The 18,501-nt window shown below is 31.8% G+C and overlaps 1 long non-coding RNA gene across 1 annotated transcript in view; it reads right to left on the reverse strand.

Moving 5' to 3' along the window:
- Positions 1-2,112: 2,112 nt before the first annotated feature.
- Positions 2,113-18,501, reverse strand: part of LOC145683289 (uncharacterized) — a 175,834-nt gene continuing 159,445 nt past the window's right edge. The window contains exon 3 of the long non-coding RNA XR_014130998.1: positions 2,113-2,247. This is a non-coding gene — a long non-coding RNA (uncharacterized LOC145683289). The remainder of the gene's footprint in view (positions 2,248-18,501) is intronic.

Genomic DNA, 18,501 nt, shown 5'->3' on the forward strand with positions numbered 1-18,501 from the left:
GTTTATAAAATGTCAGTCCTGAAGAAGAATATAAATTACGGTTGCGTATGTATTTTCAGATTATGTTTGAGATACACAGCTGCAGTGTCTGATACGAAATTTGTTTGAATTTTATCTTTTCTCTCTTTTTTGGACCAATGTTCATTTCTAAGAGCACCAGAAGGGTAAATATCAAGTATCACTTTTGATTCGCTGAATACAGTTTGCGAAAATGAAAATGAAATCTTTGAGTTTTACGTCCCACGATTATGCCGGTTAGGCTAAAGGAGAAGGTAATGATGAGCAATGAATGAAATGGTGAAATGAAGAAAGTGGAAAGAAACGGGAGAACCCCGAGGAAACCCACGCACACGGTGTTTGTCCACCACAAAGTTAACTTGGCGTGGGCTTTGATCGAACCCGGGACTCCAAGCACCAGAGGTGAACGCTCTACCACTAACTCACCACGGCCACAATACAATTTGCGAGATACTGGGCTTGAGTATATGCCTACTTACGGAAGGCAAAAAGACTGAAAGATTTGTTACTTAATATTGAAGATAGTCGTTTATCCCTTGTATGTCGTAAGTCGTTTCCATTTTCATCTTGAAATATATATATATATATATATATATATATATATATATATATACAAATGATTCTTGATGCAAAGCACTATAATTGATTTACATATATGGAAGATCCGGGTGAGATCCTGGATTTAATACATTCATTTCGCTGATTGCCCTTCTATGTATGATTATATATATATGTGGTGTGTCTGTGTGTGTGGTGGCGCGGAAAACATTTTATTGTTGTTACACAAAGAATATAAACTAGAAGCGAATGAGCCACAAATAAACGAATGATAGGAATTCAGATTACCATGATATTGTACTTGAAGTCTAAACATGAATGTGGAGGGGATATTTATTTGGAGAGGGTCAATGTGTCAAAAAATTAACTATATCTTATAAAATAGATTATGTTAGTAGTTTTATGGCATATCCCTCATATAATATTTCCGACTACACTATGACACAGTGTTATCAAAACACCTACGTATAATCGAGTTTTATATTTAAACGATATGTACGTGAACATTTTCGTACGATGACAGTCAGTGTTACTAGTATTTATTGAAAACCATTAGAGTATTGTTCATATAATTTTAAAGAAAGTTGCACGGTGTCTCGGTAGTAAGGTACTTACATCTGATGCATGGAGTCCTTGAATCGATCCTAGGCCAAGTAAGTTTGTGGTGGACAACATTTTCTTGGATTTTCTCGGAGTACTCTCGTTTTATCTAACATTCTTATTTAATTAATTCCTCCATTATCATTCACTTGTCTTAATCATCCTCTGCCTTAGTCTACGGTCATAATCGTGGGACGTTAAACTGAAAGATTTCATTTTTTAAAATTTTAGAATTAGTTCAAATAACTGCCTTAACAGTGCGAGAGCATTGCACATGTTTCAAATTTGAAATATTAACAGTTGAAGTGAAATTCTTATATATTTTTTCTCTTTGTTATTGATATACTCTAAATAAAATCCTAATCTCGAAAACAAAATATTTTGAAAATTTTAATCAGTATGTTATTGCTGATACGGAGAACAGTATACACACCTGTAAAGTACTGAACAGTGAATTATTTACCACCTGTGCTTTAAAATCTTAAGTCAACAATTTACATACAAAACTTAGTTGGTAGGCCTGATTGGGACGAAGAGACCTTGAAGGTTCAAAACGACCTCTTTGGATATCCATTTGGGGACGAAGAGACTATTTTTCGAGGACGAAGAGACCTTACGGGGACAAAGAGACCACTTGTGAATTCTGGCGTAAATTGCAAGAGGTTGCTACATCCCAAAATGGGGACCAAGAAACCTGTTCAAATTATTATCTATCTATCTATCTATCTATCTATCTATCTATCTATCTATCTATCTATCTCTCTCTCTCTCTCTCTCTCTCTCTATATATATATATATATATATATATATATATATATATATATATCATTTCGTTGGTTCTAATAAAATTGCTGATTTGTAATGTGTTTCAAGTCTCCGTTTCAAATTTAGATACTTAAATTCTTAGTAAAATTAGTTATTAAAAATGCAAATAGGTTGTGCTGGAATATTTTTATTTCTTGTTATAAGGTTAACAAAATAATATGGTTTGATGGTATTTCCAGAACATGATACATTATTGCAAAACTAGTTTCATTTCCGAATATAGGTATATTTTCAGCTAATGACGACCTGCAATAGAATAAAACAAACAGTATGTTAAGTTTAATTGCATGTTGTATCATTCTGATAAATTTAATTATAACAACAATGATATCTACACATTATATTAAACGAATGTTTACACTAGAATCATGTATATTTATGAATAAATTTTTGAGAGGTTCTTATCTGTGACAAATGAAGTTAGTGTTCGTTTTATTATCGTAACCGAAAAGAGCATTTAATTCTTGCTGAATTTTTAAACCATATTTAGCAATACATTCCAACGATTAGTGCATTTTGTTTGATATAGTGATTTCTCTATTTTTTATTTCAACATTGCAGGGTAAACCTTAGTATTTACTAGTTTCTAGAGAACTGAAAATTATTACCAGAAATTTTGAATTTAGTGAAGTAGCATATTACGACATAATTTAAAGCCTAAATTATGTTATTTAAATTAGAAAGAAAACCTATGACTTAACACGTTTGTGAAAACCTTTGCACGTTTGTCTTCAAAATTTAGTGAATATCTGTTTTCCTTTCTTGTTATACATTTTAAATATACCAATAGTCCTCAAAAAAGGCCATGCTACGGTAATATACAAGTTTGGGTGTTGGAATAATGTACAGTCTTTCATCAATGTCACCTTCTAAGCTGCTATACTGACATACTGTTTGAGTATAACTGTTACCTCTAAAGTTCGATTTTTCTGTATTTGGTCTATAATTCGGGGCCGCGGTGGCTCAGTGGTAGAGCGTTCACCTCTGGTGCTTGGGGTCCCGGGTTCGATCCCAGCCCCCGCCGAGTGAACTTTGTGGTGGACAAACACCGTGTGCGTGGGTTTTCTCGGGGTTCTCCCGTTTCCTCCCACTTTCTTCATTCCACCATTTCATTCATTACTCATTATCACCGTCTCCTTTAGCCTAACCGGCATAACCGTTGGACGTAAAACTCAAAGATTTCATTTCATTTTCATTTTTTGGTCTATAATTATGTTTTTGAACTAACGGGGGGTTGAGATTTGGCATGGGTAAAAAAGTAGTTAATTCAGTTCTTTACATATAGCGGTGCTTGCTTTTCGTTTTAAAACAGCCAAGTTATAAATATAGCTACTTTAGTTACAATTATAATGAGACTTCATTGTCATTTTTGACATATATCACTGTGTTTTATGATTATTGAGGACTCGACATTTCTTGTTTTTCTATTATGCTCATTTTACTTGATAATGTTAGCCTACTGTGTGTACATTATCTTGTAAGGTTAACTTACTTAGCCATATGCCGGTCTGTGCCTATTGGACCAATCTGATTTCCACAAATTCTCACATTTTGTCTACAATGAGGTACACTATGTGATCAAAAGTATAATGATAACCCCAAAACATACCTTTTTCATATCTGGTCCATTGTGCTGCCACCTACTGTGAGGTACTCATTATCAACGACCTCAGCAGTCACTAGACATCCTGAGAAAGCGGAATGGGGCGCTCCGCGGAACTCACGGACTTCGAACTTGGTGAGGTGATTGGGTGTCTCTTGTGTCAGAAGTCTGCACGAGAGATTTCCACATTCCTAAACATTCCTAGGTGCACTGTGTCTGATGTGATAGTGAAGTGGAAACGTGAAGGGACACGTTCAAAAGCGTAAAGCTTAAAGGCTTAGTGGTCTGTTGGCTGACAGAGAAAACCAACAGTTGAAGAGTGACCTAAAGTGTATTCAGACCATCACACAGGAATTCCGAAGTGTATGAGGGTCCACCCCAAGTATTATGACAGTTAGGTATGAGGTGATAAAACTTGGATTTCATGGTCGAGAGGCTGCTCATAAGCCACACATCACGATGTTAAATGCCTTTTTGTAAGGAGCATAAACATTGGAAGATTTAACAGTGGAGAAACGTTGTGTGGAGTGAGGATTCACGGTATATAATGTGGTGATCCGATCGATGGCAGGGTGTGGGTATGGTGAATGCCGGTACGTCATCTGTCAGCGTGTGTAGTGCCAACAGTAAAATTAGGAGTTGGTGATGTTATGGTATGAACGTGTTTTTCAAGGTCGGGGCTTGCACCCCTTGTTGTTTTGCGTGGCACTCTCACAGTACAGACATACCTTTATGTTTTAAACACCTTCTTGCTTTCCACTCCCGATGAACAATTCGGGAATGGCGATTACATCTTTCAACATTGGACCGCCAGTTTATACTGCACGGGTGTGGCGGAGTGGTTACACGACCATAATATCCCTGTAATGAACCTGCCTGCACAGAGTATTAACTTGAATCCTATAGAACACCTTTGGGTTGTTTTGGAACGACAACTTGGTGCCAGGCCTCACCGACTTACATCGATACCTCTCCTCAGTTCAGCACTCCGTGAAGAATGGGCTGCCATTCCCCAAGAAACCTTCCAGCACCTGATTAAAAGTATGTCCGCAAGAGTGGAAAATGTCATCAAGGCTAAGAGTGGGTCAACAAAATATTGAAATCCGGCAGTACGGATTGTAGGGCGCCACGAACTTGTAAGTCATTTTCAGCCAGGTGTCCGGATACTTTTGATCACATATTGTATGATTCTTGTTTCCGCGTAAGGTATGTGCATTTTTACATTACACATTAAATCAGTGTAGATAGATAGATAAGGCATTTTATTTCCTGACCATCTAGGAGTATGCTTGTACCGTTTGTCCTTTTTTTCTGTTTTGGATGGATTGTGACCAGTGACCCTTCTTCTCGTAACTTGTAAGATGGATGCCTAAGGCAATAGAAATGTATTTTGGAGAAATATTATTTTCATTGCTAGACTAAATACATACATATGTTTACATGCTCCCAAATTGTTCAGTTAAATCACTGTAATTTTTGTTAGTGTAAACAGAAGGAATGAGAAATATAATATTAAACGTTAAATATAATATTAAATTTTGCCTTTGGCATTGTAATTTTTGTTCCTATTGACAGGTACCTTACTAAGTGTTAAACAACTAACGTACATTATGGATACATTATTTTCAAATGTGGAAGTGTATTTCCATGGAAGAGTGCATTAATTGTATTTACTTTAGAATTTACAACATCTTGTAATAACTGTTAGCTTAAATTACAGTGTTATGAAACACCCCTGAATGATATGACTTCTGAAGAAGTTTCATCAGTAATCTGCTTGTGTATGGCAACTTTTTGACCATCGATCATCAGTTGTTACTTGAAAAAAAATAACTGGGTAAGAGTATCGCCAACTAACTGAAAATATGGGCTTCATCATACTCTGAAGAAATAGACTTTGCATTCCTTGATTAAGCCAAAATAATCAGTTAGTTGGTGAAACTGTTACATAGTTATTATAAAAATAACAGTTTCTCTTTCTATTTCTAGTTTAAGTTACTGCTTCTTCTATTTCTAGCTCAAATTACTGATTCTTCTATTTCTATTTCTAGTGCAAGTTGCTAGTCAAGACAGCATATCTAATATGAACCAGTTCGTTATAATTTTAGATTTGAATAGTTTTTATTAGATTTTATCAGTGTACAGATACATAATTAGTCAGTTTTCTTCCTTGATATAAATCCAGTTAACTCCCTCATCTGAGTCATTTACTAAGAAATTAATATTAATGAAATATTCTCTTGCATATGTCTAGTGTTTATTTTGATAACACTGTCAAACAATATTTTCACTTGTATTTATATTACTGTTGACATACCACAAAAAATATCTTTGTTAAAAACATCTTCGTTTATTGTAACTAAGAGTACCATATACAAGGTTAACAATGTATTATGCAAATATATCGTTTAGTATAGTTTAAAAATGAAGTCATTGTAAGACTCTAACAAGAACGTTGTAATCTGTCACAGGTGGATATTTATGAAAATCTGTACCCTTACTGACTTTGGATCGCTAATAATCGTGCTGATAGTCCTCAGTGCGGAAATGCCTTTTTCAGCCTCCATGTTTAATATATATATCAAGCAATAGTCGGGTGAGGCTTTGCCGAGTTACACCCTACAAACACGGGAAACAATGCAGAAAATGAAAAATGTATGCAGGTAACCTGACACCTACGGGAGTGGGACATGTGACCAGGAACATGACAGTAATGAAACAAGGCACTGTTTCCATCCCATAACAAACTTACAGTTTCTCAAATAGAATGTATACAATTTTATGGTGTTAAAACAGTTTACATGAAATGAGAAAAAAAGCCAAAAGTGAGTATCTGTTTTGCCAAATAAGGCACATATGATGCTGTAAAGTTGTGAAATTATGGGTTCCGTATAGGAAAAGAAACTAATGCCCAACTACAACAGGACTGTTGAATGAACACACGTAGGGTAAGTAGGTTCTAAAGCACATAATGCACAGCATAATGTGACTAACGAAATTGATACGTCACGTGAAGTGAGCAGTTACGGCGAGGAATGACCGTATTTTGCTATAAAATATTTCTGTTCTAAGTACTAATGTACTATGTTAAAATATTTTGAGCTGCATACCTGGTTTTCTATACCATCGAATAACACCTATCAAATTTCATTAATCTTTGAGAATTGATTCTGACGTACTTTCTTGCCATACCTCTTCTGTATTTTTTCAGGCCCTACGCCGTAGTTACTGTGGTTTGTTAAGCAAGCAGGATCTTATGCAGCGTTGCAACCCCAGGACAGTCGTTTTTATAGCTTTCGGTTCGCGATATCAATTCCAGACAAACGAAATTGGAATTGCTGCTCTACTGGAAGATGTGTTGTTCAAATGTGCGCATTATGTCACGTTGTACTTCTTCTTTCTACGACTACTTTAACATGTGTCCTTTCTGGGTGAATCCTAATGAAGCTTATTAATCTCTGGTTACTCTATCTTCACTCTACTTTATATTTGTTTATTTATTTAATTTGTTTCACACTATAGATGGTTACTGAATGTAACATTTTACTTAGGAATACTTATGGAATATCGTTGCTTAATGTTTTACGTTAGTAAACTTTACAGTGTTTATTAAGGTATTTATAGTTAAAAGGTCAGTTGCAGTACACGTAGACTGAAAACAGTTTAATAACAAGTAATTTCAAATGGATTATGTAATTCACTAAATATATAAAATTTTCAGGAAACCATTACTTATGCACCAATCAGCATACAGACAGTACGTGCGAAACGTATGCAAGAAAAATATAAGAATAAGAACGGCATTTTTCTTACTTTGATATCGAGATAAATTTTAAAAATATATTAGTAACTATGTTTTGCATACCGAAAACATCAAAACATTATAATAGTAAACGTTTTCCTGGTACGACGATTCAGCAACACATCTCATTTATTGATTCATATTCTGATCTCGCACAAAGCAACTGCACTACAAATTTCATACATGCTTCATGTGTGCTCCACTATACGACTTGATTTACGATGTGATCCTTTTCCTTCTATCTCCCTTGTTTCTCCGTGGTTAAGCGGTTAGCCTACGCGCCTTTGGCTTGGGAGGCCCGGGTTCGATTCCCAGCGGAAGCTCATGTGGTACGGATTCCACGTTAATCAGTGGATCCACTACTCATATAGCCTCGCTGCTGAACGGCACGTTAAACTCAAAATCAACTCAATTATATCTCGCTTTTGATAAATAATTTCCACGGTTGGTTGGATTTATATGGAGTTTAAAAGTATAGGAAATGTTAGAAATATTTGATTGTGTGTTTTTTTTGTGAATATAAATTTCATTGTTCTCACTATCACTGATGTAGGGAGCTGATTTCTAGGTTTAATTTCAAAATTCCTTCCCAGTCGACAGAAATTATCTCTTCAACTTAATTTTAGTTTTCTTAAATTAAACCAGGTTTATGACCTTCTAATTTCTTTGTGTCAAGATAATACTGAACAGAGATTTTACAGAATGTCTTTTTCAATAGCCTTTCGTGCTGTGGAAACCTTCCAAAATATAGATCATATAAATAAAATTGAGATATTTTCAAACCTCAGATTAAAGAGGCACGACAATAATTTTAGTCATCGTTGTAAGTAATAAGAAGTCGAAAGGCGATAAGTATCAACATATAATTCATATGTCATACTAGAACTAATGCTTTTATTACATCGAGTGAAAATAAACATTAAGACCTAAATTAATTATAGTGATTACCATCCATGCTAATAATATTAAACAACTGATCTTTTGTACGTTAACCTCGGCTTGATTCGGCAAAATGGGCTTGATTCAAAGGAAGCAATTAAGTGAGTATTAAGTTAGCATCTTGTAAGTGAGTATGAAGTCACTATAGTTCCAAAGTATGCAGAAAATGAAATTCAATTGAATAATTTCGTCAGATATTCGATGTTTGTTTTGATATAACATTGAAGCAGATGGCAAAAGTGTGACGAAAAAATTGAAAATTACAGACGAACATAGATTTCAGCAAGGAGTGTGAATAGCAATAGTATACAGACGAATTCCATGTCGTTAAAAAATTTTGAGGCGCCACTAGAAAATTGAGTTTGCTGTCTAGAAGGCGCATTGACTGTATGTGACTGCTGGGCCTACAAAGTCATTATATGTAATGAGGAGAAGGTTTGTATTGAAACCACACGAGCCACCTTCTAGGTTGCAATTTAAGTTCAAATGACATCTAATACTAGCTTCAAGTTTTTCGAGATGAGGCTTCCACGTAATACATTTGTCAAAGGTAACATACAGGAATCTGAAATTGTTCTCAAATAGGAATGGAGAATCAAAGAGAGTTAAATCTAAACGTTCTGGTAAATCTGTTACAATATTTATGATGTTGAGTTGAAAAAGAGTCACTTGAGTCCTCGTTTGGATTTTAATTGAGAATCCATTTCAGACACCATTTAACGAGTTCCCCAGATCTGGTTATAGACATAGATTAAAGAGGGTAACAGAGTATCTCAACTCTAGGATGACAATACAATCTACAAATTATTGTGTGTATAGTCAAGTCTGAGGTTGAGGGATGTCGGATACAAAAACAATAAATATTAGAAATTACAAAACTGATCATTGTTGCACATTGGCGCTAAGTTGAAAGGTGTGAGCTTCGGCTATTTTGATTTGAACGATGAAAAGCGCTTATGTAGAAATTCTACAATTAATATTTAAAACGATTTAACAAACAGATAGAAGTGTTTTATGACAGAAAGAGATCTCTGGGCTATGTTGCAGTTATGTTGAAAAGCAGTTGTTATACATTCTGATATGATCGGAGCGGTTCGTTGATTGGTGAAATCAAGCTGCTAATTGAAATCATTTCGACATATGATGCACTTAAATGTACATCAAAATTTTCGTAGGTTCAAACAATTATTTGACTCGTTTCAGAACTGCCTAATTCCTAGATTTAAACATTATTTTACTTAGAGTATTTAAGAGTACTCAATAGATGCAACTGTTGTGAGAGTGGAGCCTCTGGTTTGTTGCTGTTGTACTCGTTTCAAGTGACTTACTACAAAAAATATTTTGATGTCCGTGCACGGAGAAAAATGCATAATCCAGTCGGCATGTAAATGTTGTTTTTACCAGGTTACGCGTGTCACAAATTAAGTAATGTTGTTTCATCCGTAGTACGATCTACACCACCGTCCATCGAAAATTTGGTATTGTGGGACCACCATTTTAAATCTAGAATTAACGCCATACCAATTCCGACGGTGTTAAGTAACGTATATAAAGTTGTTACCACCTTTCTACTACTGTCCCCTCTTGGTCCTTTCTAAATCTGTGACTCCCTACCTTACGAGAGTAATAACATATCATATCATTATGTGGAAAGGAAAGAGAGGAAATATGTTTTTAACACGAAACCCACACGTCGAACTCCAGACTTGGCATAATATACATGAAATTACATTACTTAAGGAGCGCACCCGCGAGTAGGGGATATATATATATGTTCTGCCCCACTTTCCACCCAATTCCACCCCCTTAACTGCCAAAAATTTATGAAGCCACCACTGACCATTGTACTTTAACACAGAAGGATACCCCAAAGTGAGATTGAATATGCTTTTATGACATTTAAAATCATAAAAACTTATATCTAAAACTTATAACTAACTTACATCTAAAACTTATAAATAAAACTACAACTACTCCTCCTCTATCCCATAATGACCCCAATCTAACGTATTTACCCCATCCCGTAATATGTATCTTTTATCATCTGAAGAATCTAATGCTAGCTTATGAACGGTTATACTATATATATCGTGCTTATAACTTCTGATGAGGTTAATGTCTTTATACGTTTTTACATTTTTAAATAAGCTTTCTTTATAATCATTAAACTGCAACTCCTTTGATTTTACAGCTTTAGTTACTCCTTTAGCTTTTTTCTCTTCTTTATTGTCTACTCTATAAGCATACATCTTTGATCTCAATCCAATAAACTCCGCCATTATTCTCATCTTTCATCTTACCTATTACTTTTTTGTTTATTAGTGGGAGTCCATATATATTATTTTCCTTGTATTCACTCGTGTCAAATTGACCAACTATTTCTGCTATATCTTTGTAAAAGTCTTCAGTCTCAATCTCATATATAAAGCTATCGGTATCCATATAACATAAATCTATATTGTTTCCATATTTCGGCTTCATCGTGTTATAATGAAAATCATACATTAACAGTTTTGATAGTTCTAATACACTCATACCAACATATATTGGCTTATTAAACGTTAATCGCTCTTTTTTCATATGTATAGCACACAAGTTCTCACTAAATATTGTTCTGTAATCAAAGTTAGGTTTAGCAATTAATGCTTCTACCCTCTTAGGATCACATCCTAATTGTATGGGTTGCCTCTTTCTAATATTGTCCATAGTTTTTCCAAATACTGAGTTATTCATGAGCTTATAAAAATCTTCTTCAACCTTTTTTTAGCTTGCGTTCTCATACTTGTATTTAAATCGATGTATTTCTTTAACCAGTCTGATTGCTTGAATTCTAATAACACTCTATGCACTTTCTTTAATTTCATTCCAAGTTACATATATAGTTTTAAGTTTCTATAGTGAATTACATATCTTTCCTTATTATAAAGTGTCGTTAATAATTTTGATTGTTTAGATTCTGGTGGACACATGTTTTCTGGAGCTAAAGGTAAATCAGAGTGTTTGTTGTGTAAATACTTTGGATATTCTAAATCTACTTCTAATATGTAGCCAGTTTCTGAATCATCTGGAATGTTCATTATATCTATGCAAGGTTTAACCCATTTAAAATCTTTATAGGGCATGTATTGACTCATAGCCCATCCATATAAATTGTTTGCGTCTAGATATGCTAGGTATGTTGAACACTCATCTTTGTTATAATCTTGCATATATTTGTTGTTAGCTTTTACATATCTTTTACTACATTGTGAGATTCCTCCTCGTATACATTTTTCTAGCATTTGTATTTTATCATAATCAGTTAACATTTCTAAGTTAATTTTAGTCATCTTTAACATTGCATCCCACGATAAGCCAGGTGCTGTATAATACCATGCAGGATCTAATCCATACGCCTTTAAACACACATCTCTAAAGTTTTCAAATATATCCGTTAATTGAAGAACATCTGTTTTGTTATAATGTTCAGTTAAATCCCATATTAACTTCAGATTGAATTTTTACACACTCGTACATGAAGCTCATAACGTTCAGGACTCATTTCTTCTCCTGTTAAGTCGTTTGTAAATTTATCTGGAGATAATGGAACAGGCTCATATAATTTTTCAAATGAATCAACAAATCCAAATGGATAATCACCTTTTGTAGTAACTAGATCAAGTTTATCAATCGGAAAAACCTTTAGTGTTTCTCGAAATTGTTCTGACTTTAAATTCTTTACTAACTCTGCTAAACTTTTCGACATAAATCTAAATGAATCTACAAATCTTAAGTTAATACATTCTTCTTCTCCCACCTTTATATATTTTTCATACGTTATGTACCTTTCCTCATTATTTGCAATCAGTTTTATTTTATTTGTATCATTATATTACTTTTGTATCATAAGCTAACTCTCTAATGAATAAGTGAGTATCATAACCAGTTAGGTTGTGCAAAAATACTGGAACAAAATTATAATTTTTATAGTTTAAATTACTATAATTGTGAGCTGCACCTCTAAACTTTCCAGTTAAATGATCATGATCTCTTACTTTTGCTTTATTTTTATTTATCTTATACAAACATTTTCTTAATTCGTATTTCCATTCTTTTATTTTTTCACTCATATCATCTTTATCCTTATAGAACTGTATTTTCTTCTTTAATATATTTATTTTTTCTCAAAAGCTGGTGGTAAGTCATTCAAGTTTTTCTCACATATATGACAAGTATCCGAACTGTTATAAGCTTCTATTTCCTCCTCACTAAGCGGGGTCATATCAACTACCATGTTATATATTTCCTTAATTTCTATTGCTTCCTTTTGTAACATTTCAATAAATACTTTTGCAGCATCTGGACCTATATTACTAACAGGGGCTCTATAGTTCCCATTTGAATATTTGACATAGTAACAAAAACTCATTGGTTCATGCTTTTGAAATTTAACTGTTTTACTAAAATTATGCTCTATTTTTAACTTACATAAGATACATTCAAAGTCGGCAAATATGACAAATGGATCTCTTAATGAACGATTATAGTTTTGAAACTCTATTTGATTGTCGTATGGTTTTGGAAGTTCTATTCTAACTCAATTCTAATTCAATCTATATAACAACATTTTAATTCAATCTATATAACAACATTCTAAATTGAATTATACAGATGAATTATAAATTGTTATATAGATTGAATTATTGTTCGAATTATAGACTAAGTTATAGAATGTTATATTGATTAAATTATATAGATGAACAGTGTTTGAATTGTTGAAGTTATTATATAGATTGATTATAGATTGATTATAGATTGAATTATAGATTGAAGTTCATTATCAATTATAGTATTAATCAACAAATACCAACAACAGCATTAATTATAGTATTAATCAACAAATACCAACAACAGCATTAATTATAGTATTAATCAACAACAGCATTAATTATAGTATTAATCATCAAATACCGACACCCGTTAATTATAGTATTAATCATCAAATATCGGCAACAGCATCAAACAAACATATGCTTGAATTATAGTTTGAATTAGGCCGATCTTTAGAATGATGTTAGTTGAATTATAGTTTGAATTAGGCCGATCTTTAGAATGATGTTGTTAGTTGATATAGTGTTTGAATTATAGATTGAGGTTAATAATTTTCCATATGATAAATAGTAAGATGTATTGTGTTAAGTGTAAGAAATCAACAGATGCAGTGAAAGGTACCATTAGAGTAGAACAGACAAAGAATGGAAGATATATTACGAAAGGTATATGTGTTGTATGTGGTACTAATAAATCCCAATTCATTAAAAAGTCCGATTGACTATATGAAGGTGAAGGTATTAGAGAAGACATTATAGAAGAAATTCATAAACCATCTAGAAAAAATTATCCTAGGTTAAGTGTTATTGTTAAAGGTATAGATGATTTATGGCAAGCAGATCTTGTGGAAATGGATAGTGGTGTGTTAAAAGGTGTTTCAAAATTAAATAAAGGCTATAAGTATCTGCTAACGATTATAGATGTGTTCTCAAAATATGGGTTTACTGTTCCTGTTAAAGATAAGAGTGGTAAGAATGTTACAGAAGCACTTGAATCAGTGTTAAAAGTAAGAAAACCTAGTAACTTACAAACTGATCAAGGTAAAGAGTTTTACAATAAAGAATTTAAGAAGTTGATGGAGGAAAATTGGATTAATCATTATTCAACCTATAGTGGTAAAAAAGCTTCTGTTGTTGAAAGATTTAATAGAACACTTAAACAAAATATGTGGAAGAAATTTACTGTTCAAGGTAATTATAAGTGGTTAAAAATATTGCAAGGTTTGGTTGATGAATATAATAACAAAGTACATAGAATAATTGGTGTGAAACCTGTAAAAGTGAATAAGAATAATGAGCATGTGATATTGAAAAAAGTGTATAAGAAAGAATATGAGCCTGTTAAGTTAAAGGACAAGATTGGTGATTATGTTCGTATAAGTAAAATTAAAGGTTGGTTTGAGAAAGGATATACACCAAGTTGGTCAGCAGAAGTGTTTGTTATTAATGAGGTTATACCATCTAATCCACCAACATATAAAATTAAAGATTTAAACAATGAAGAAGTTAGAGGAAGATTTTATGAACCAGAATTATTGAAAACTAAATATAAGGATGAGTATTTGGTTGAAAAAATATTGAGAAAGAAAGGTAATAAAGTGTTTGTTAAATGGTTAGGGTTTGATGATTCACATAATAGTTGGATAGATAAAAGTAGTGTAATATTATAAATGTTATATTTTATGGTTTAATAATTCACATAATAATTAAATAAATAAAAGTAATATAATACTATAAATGTTATAATTATGGTATAAAAATTCACATAATAATTAAATAATATACTATTATAAATGTTATATTTTATGGTTTAGTAATTCACATAATAGTTTGATAAGATAAGGAAAATATTATAGTGTAAATTTAATGTGTTTAACTTTTATGAATATTTTCATAAAAGGTAATAAAGTATTTATTAAATGGTTTCGGTTTAATAAATTGCATAATAATTAAATAAATAAATAAAAGTAATATAATATCATGAATGTTATTTTTTGGTTATTTCATAAAAGGCAATAAAGTGTTTGTTAAATAACTAGAATTTATTAAATGGTTAGTGTTTAATAATTGCATAATAATTAAATAAATAAAAGTAATGTAATATTATAAATGTTATTTCATAAAAGGCAATAAAGTGTTTGTTAAATAACTAGGATTTATTAAATGGTTACGGTTTAATAATTTGCATAATAATTAAATAAATAAAAGTAATATAATATTATAAATGTTGTTTCATAAAAGGCAATAAAGTGTCTGTTAAATAACTAGGATTTATTAAATGGTTAGGGTTTATTAATTTGCATAATCATTAAATAAATAAAAGTAATATAATATTATAAATGTTATCTTTTATAGTTATTTCATTAAAGGTAAATAGGATAAAAAGGTGAATGATAATTATGATGATGAGTGAGTTTATGAAAATGATACAGTTTTTATCATATTAATAATGACTGTGATGGGGTGATCCCATAAAAGTCGTGTTCTAATACAACGCGTAATATGTAGACAATGGTAGGAGTGTACAATGTTAAGTGTCGTATTAGGGTATATGGAAGTAAAAATAGTACAAAAATGACTAGAATAATCCGGCGAAGATAAAAAATTGACTAGTAAGATTTTCTATATAATAATTAAGATGAGTAATTATAGTAAATTTACTGTAGTAGAGTTAAGGCAACAATGTAAAGAGAGGGGAATCAGAAGATATTCCCGATTAAGAAAACATGAACTAATAAACCTTCTTAAACAATATGATGATGAACAAAGCAGAAGGCAGATTAGAGATATATTCCCATTTAAAGAAGAAGTAACTGAAGAACCGAAACCAACACGTATACCTATAAAAGTAGAATTAGAAGAAACAGCATTAAAGAAGCATTTACAAACTATTAAAGTTGAAAATATAGGAGGATAAAAAGACCCAATAAAATTTTCAGGTACAAGTGGAAGAGTTGCTATTAACAAAATCAAAGAAGAATTAAAATTCAACCCTGTTAAAGTAAATATCGTTTTCATTTGTGACTATATTAAAGATAAAGAAATACAGGAGCGCAATTTTAAAACATCAAACGAAAGAATATTAGAATCAACTGATTTAAGTGAATATATACATCATGCAAAACAAAAACTTTGTAGAGAAATGAAAGAATTTCAAGGCCGAGGATCAAATGGACGTTAAATTAAATATTTACAAATCAGATTAAACAAGTATGTACCATTAAGAGCTTCTTCCTATATTGAACTTCCAAAGCAGTTTAAAGATAAGATAGCAGTAATGAATATTCAAAATAAAGATAATAAATGTTTGTTATATTCTATTGCAAGTTATTTAAAACCTATTGATAGAACCGTTTCAAAATATCCTCAAAGACCCTCTCATTATAAACAACTTGTTAATGAATTACAAAAGAAATATTGTGAGGGTATTGAGTTTCCTGTACAGTTAAAAGATATAGTTAAATTTGAAAAAAGAAGTAATATCTCCATCAATGTTTACAGCTATGACAAAAACTATAATGTATATCCACTTCAAATCACAAAAAATAAGCAGGAAACTCATATCAACTTATTATATGTAAAAGATGAAAAAGACAGTCATTTTTGTTGGATAAAAGACTTATGACGATTAATAAGAAGTCAAGTGACAAAACATACTGAGAAGTTATACTTTTGTGACAGATGTTTAATGAAAAGCAGTTGCAAAAACATGAATTAGATTGAAAAGAGCATGAGGCTGTTAGAATAGAACTTCCAAAACCATACGACAATCAAATAGAGTTTCAAAACTATAATCGTTCATTAAGAGTTCCATTTGTCATATTTGCCGACTTTGAATGTATCTTATGTAAGTTAAAAATAGAGCATAATTGTAGTAAAACAGTAAAATATCAAAAGCATGAACCAATGAGTTTTTGTTACTATGTCAAATATTCAAATGGGAACTATAAAGCCCCTGTTAGATATAGAGGTCCAGATGCTGCAAAAGTATTTATAGAAATGTTACAAAAGGAAGCAATAGAAATTAAGGAAATATATAACATGGTAGTTGATATGACCCCGCTTAGTGAGGAGGAAATAGAAGCTTATAACAGTTCGGATACTTGTCATATATGTGAGAAAAACTTGAATGACTTACCACCAGCTTTTGAGAAAAAAATAAATATATTAAAGAAGAAAATACTGTTCTATAAGGATAAAGATGATATGAGTGAAAAAATAAAAGAATGGAAATACGAATTAAGAAAATGTTTGTATAAGATAAATAAAAATAAAGCAAAAGTAAGAGATCATGATCATTTAACTGGAAAGTTTAGAGGTGCAGCTCACAATTATTGTAATTTAAACTATAAAAATTATAATTTTGTTCCAGTATTTTTCCACAACTTAAGTGGTTATGATACTCACTTATTCATTAGAGAGTTAGCTTATGATACAAATAAAATAAAACTGATTGCAAATAATGAGGAAAGGTACATAACGTATGAAAAATATATAAAGGTGGGAGAAGAAGAATGTATTAACTTAAGATTTGTAGATTCATTTAGATTTATGTCGAAAAGTTTAGCAGAGTTAGTAAAGAATTTAAAGTCAGAACAATTTCGAGAAACACTAAAGTTTTTTTCCGATTGATAAACTTGATCTAGTTACTACAAAAGGTGATTATCCATTTGGATTTGTTGATTCATTTGAAAAATTATATGAGCCTGTTCCATTATCTCCAGATAAATTTACAAACGACTTAACAGGAGAAGAAATGAGTCCTGAACGTTATGAGCTTCATGTACGAGTGTGTAAAAATTCATTCTGAAGTTAATATGGGATTTAACTGAACATTATAACAAAACAGATGTTCTTCAATTAACGGATATATTTGAAAACTTTAGAGATGTGTGTTTAAAGGCGTATGGATTAGATCCTGCATGGTAGTATACAGCATCTGGCTTATCGTGGGATGCAATGTTAAAGATGACTAAAATTAACTTAGAAATGTTAACTGATTATGATAAAATACAAATGCTAGAAAAATGTATACGAGGAGGAATCTCACAATGTAGTAAAAGATATGTAAAAGCTAACAACAAATATATGCAAGATTATAACAAAGATGAGTGTTCAACATACCTAGCATATCTAGACGCAAACAATTTATATGGATGGGCTATGAGTCAATACATGCCCTATAAAGATTTTAAATGGGTTAAACCTTGCATAGATATAATGAACATTCCAGATGATTCAGAAACTGGCTACATATTAGAAGTAGATTTAGAATATCCAAAGTATTTACACAACAAACACACTGATTTACCTTTAGCTCCAGAAAACATGTGTCCACCAGAATCTAAACAATCAAAATTATTAACGACACTTTATAATAAGGAAAGATATGTAATTCACTATAGAAACTTAAAACTATGTATGTCACTTGGAATGAAATTAAAGAAAGTGCATAGAGTATTAGAATTCAAACAATCAGACTGGTTAAAGAAATACATCGATTTAAATACAAGTATGAGAACGCAAGCTAAAAACAAGTTTGAAGAAGATTTTTATAAGCTCATGAA

Source organism: Thermobia domestica, chromosome 4, assembly GCF_964235325.1.
Source record: "Thermobia domestica chromosome 4, izTheDome1.hap1.1, whole genome shotgun sequence".
In the NCBI taxonomy this organism is placed as follows: domain Eukaryota; kingdom Metazoa; phylum Arthropoda; class Insecta; order Zygentoma; family Lepismatidae; genus Thermobia; species Thermobia domestica.